Raw genomic sequence first — 3,809 nt, 5'->3', positions numbered from 1 at the left:
ATGTACTTTTGCAAAGTGTCTCTGTGGCGCAATTGGTTAGCGTATTTGGTTATTAACCAAAGGGTTGGTGGTTCAATCACACCCAGGGATGTAATTGACCTTGTTATCAGATTTTGGTGATCTTTAAGTAGACAAGTCAAAATTTCAAACCCCCTCTTATGGTGTAGGGTACCTGGCCTTCTCTGTTGTAATCAGAGTTATATTTGATTAAGTGATTTTATAAAAAAAACAGCTAGGAAGCACAATTTAGCAGTGGGTTGCAGAGAAAAAGAAATATGCTGGCAGAAAAATCCAATTGAGTGATTAAACAGCTCTTCATTTTCTGGCTTTATTTTTATGCTAACAAATTTGTTCTCTGAAAAGTGTCCACAAAGCCAAGTATCTGATTAACACCTTTGTAGGGATGGTTTTTCACCTATTACTAAATTAAACGTGCTTCATTGGAAAGGCAGCAAGATGCATCCTCATTTCAATATCTACTGAAATAATACAGGTTGACACCAGGAAACATTAACGCCACTGCATCCGTGCTGCTCTCTCATGTGGAAGTCTGTTTAATGTGAAAACAAGGTGATATCTAATTAGCACACAGGTAAGGAATTAAGAAAATTTTTATTTAAGGGTGAAGATGTTTCTTACAAAATCGTTGCCCCAATGCATCATTGAAATTCAAGCTGGAAAGATGATTTTAATATATGACTTGTACATTTTGTATTGCTCTTCTGGTGACAATGTAGTTTGTTTTTGTCAATTACCATTTGAATAATAGGGTAAAGAAAATTAAGTGGATTTTTGAAAGAAAACAATACTGTCAATATACTATTAAAACAAATTAAAATGGTAAAAGTTATTTTACTTTAAGTAAAAATAAAAGAGCAAAAATATCAATCCCAGTTTTGGATTACTTTAATTAACAAAAAAAATGCATATAGCAGAGGATAGTTTCAATCTGCCTACCTCTGGGTTATGGACCCAGCATGCTTCCATTGAAGTACTCTGCTGCACATGTAAGTGCAAAAGATCCTGAAGCACTCACTCATCATGGGAAAGTACCAATGTGTTTCTTCATTGGTTGATGGAAGAAACATCTTACAAAAACTCTCCAGATTATTGACTTTTTAAAGTTTTTCTAGGAAACGTTCTAGATGAATGCTTATTATCCTTTGTCAGTATGTACTTTTGTAAAGTGTTGCTGTGGCGCAATCAGTTAGTGTATATAGCTGTTAACCAAAAGGTTGGTGGTTCAATCCCACCCAGGGACGTAATTGACCTTGTTATCAGATTTTGGTGATCTTTAAGTAGACAAGTCAAAATTTCAAACCCCCTCTTATGGTGTAGGGTACCTGGCCTTCTCTGATGTAATCAGAGTTAGATTTGATTCAGTGATTTTATAAAAACAGCTAGGAAGCACAATTTAGCAGTGGGTTGCAGAGAAAAAGAAATATGCTGGCAAAAATATCCAATTGAGTGATTAAACAGCTCTTCATTATCTGACTTTATTTTTATGCTAACAAATTTGTTCTCTGAAAAGTGTCCACAAAGCCAAGTCTCTGATTAACACCTTTGTAGGGATGGTTTTTTACCTATTACTAAATTAAACTTGCTTCATTGGAAAGGCAGCAAGATGCATCCTCATTTTAATGTCTACTGAAATAATACAGGTTGACACCAGGAAACATTAACGCCACTGCATCCTTGCTGCTTTCTCATGTGGAAGTCTGTTTAATGTGAAAACAAGGTGATATCTAATTAGCACACAGGTAAGGAATTAAGAAAATCTTTATTTAAGGGTGAAGATGTTTCTCACAAAATCGTTGCCCCAATGCATCATTGAAATTCAAGCTGGAAAGATGATTTTAATATATCACTTGTACATTTTGTATTGCTCTTCTGGTGACAATGTAGTTTGTTTTTGTCAATTACCATTTTAATAATCGGGTAAAGAAAATTAAGTGGATTTTTGAAAGAAAACAATACTGTCAATATACTATTAAAACAAATTAAAATGGTAAAAGTTATTGTACTTTAAGTAAAAATAAAAGCAAAAATATCAATCCCAGTTTTGGATTACTTTAATTAAAAAAAAAAAAAATGCATATAGCAGAGGATAGTTTCAACCTGCCTACCTCTGGGTTAATGGCCCAGCATGCTTCCATTGCAGTACTCTGCTGCACATGTAAGTGCAAGAGATCCTGAAGCACTCACTCATCATGGGAATGTACCAATGTGTTTCTTCATTGGTTGATGGAAGAAACATCTTACAAAAACTCTCCAGATTATTGACTATTTAAAGTTTTTCTAGGAAACGTTCTAGATGAATGCTTATTAGCCTTTGTCAGTATACAGTTTTGCAAAGTGTCTCTGTGGCGCAATTGGTTAGCGTGTTTGGTTATTAACCAAAGGGTTGGTGGTTCAATCCCACCCAGGGATGTAATTGACCTTGTTATCAGATTTTGGTGATCTTTAAGTAGACAAGTCAAAATTTCAAACCCCCTCTTATGGTGTAGGGTACCTGGCCTTCTCTGATGTAGTTAGATTTGATTAAGTGATTTTATAAAAAAAACAGCTAGGAAGCACAATTTAGCAGTGGGTTGCAGAGAAAAAGAAATATGCTGGCAGAAAAATCCAATTGAGTGATTAAACAGCTCTTCATTTTCTGGCTTTATTTTTATGCTAACAAATTTGTTCTCTGAAAAGTGTCCACAAAGCCAAGTATCTGATTAACACCTTTGTAGGGATGGTTTTTCACCTATTACTAAATTAAACGTGCTTCATTGGAAAGGCAGCAAGATGCATCCTCATTTCAATATCTACTGAAATAATACAGGTTGACACCAGGAAACATTAACGCCACTGCATCCGTGCTGCTCTCTCATGTGGAAGTCTGTTTAATGTGAAAACAAGGTGATATCTAATTAGCACACAGGTAAGGAATTAAGAAAATCTTTATTTAAGGGTGGAGCTGTTTCTTACAAAATCGTTGCCCAAATGCATCATTGAAATTCAAGCTGGAAAGATGATTTTAATATATGACTTGTACATTTTGTATTGCTCTTCTGGTGACAATGTAGTTTGTTTTTGTCAATTACCATTTGAATAATAGGGTAAAGAAAATTAAGTGGATTTTTGAAAGAAAACAATACTGTCAATATACTATTAAAACAAATTAAAATGGTAAAAGTTATTGTACTTTAAGTAAAAATAAAAGAGCAAAAATATCAATCCCAGTTTTGGATTACTTTTATTAACAAAAAAAAATGCATATAGCAGAGGATAGTTTCAATCTGCCTACCTCTGGGTTAATGGCCCAGCATGCTTCCATTGCAGTACTCTGCTGCACATGTAAGTGCAAGAGATCCTGAAGCACTCACTCATCATGGGAATGTACCAATGTGTTTCTTCATTGGTTGATGGAAGAAACATCTTACAAAAACTCTCCAGATTATTGACTATTTAAAGTTTTCTAGGAAACGTTCTAGATGAATGCTTATTAGCCTTTGTCAGTATGCACTTTTGCAAAGTGTCTCTGTGGCGCAATTGGTTAGCGTGTTTGGTTATTAACCAAAGGGTTGGTGGTTCAATCCCACCCAGGGATGTAATTGACCTTGTTATCAGATTTTGGTGATCTTTAAGTAGACAAGTCAAAATTTCAAACCCCCTCTTATGGTGTAGGGTACCTGGCCTTCTCTGTTGTAATCAGAGTTAGATTTGATTAAGTGATTTTATAAAAAAAACAGCTAGGAAGCACAATTTAGCAGTGGGTTGCAGAGAAAAAGAAATATGCTGGCAGAAAAATCCAATTGAGTGAT

General features: G+C 34.8%; 2 non-coding genes across 2 annotated transcripts; both read left to right on the top strand.

The window, feature by feature from the left end:
- Window positions 1–2,357: 2,357 nt before the first annotated feature.
- Window positions 2,358–2,431, top strand: TRNAN-AUU (transfer RNA asparagine (anticodon AUU)). Its single transcript has one exon. It is a non-coding gene; the product is annotated as a tRNA-Asn (tRNA).
- A 1,091-nt stretch (window positions 2,432–3,522) lies between these two features.
- On the top strand, window positions 3,523–3,596 carry TRNAN-AUU (transfer RNA asparagine (anticodon AUU)). Its single transcript has one exon. It is a non-coding gene; the product is annotated as a tRNA-Asn (tRNA).
- Window positions 3,597–3,809: the final 213 nt, after the last annotated feature.

The sequence above is a fragment of the Pseudophryne corroboree genome, chromosome 10 (assembly GCF_028390025.1).
Source record: "Pseudophryne corroboree isolate aPseCor3 chromosome 10, aPseCor3.hap2, whole genome shotgun sequence".
NCBI classification, from domain to species: domain Eukaryota; kingdom Metazoa; phylum Chordata; class Amphibia; order Anura; family Myobatrachidae; genus Pseudophryne; species Pseudophryne corroboree.
The sequence above is the reverse complement of the archived record's forward strand: the minus strand, read 5'-3'. Positions and strand labels throughout refer to the sequence as shown.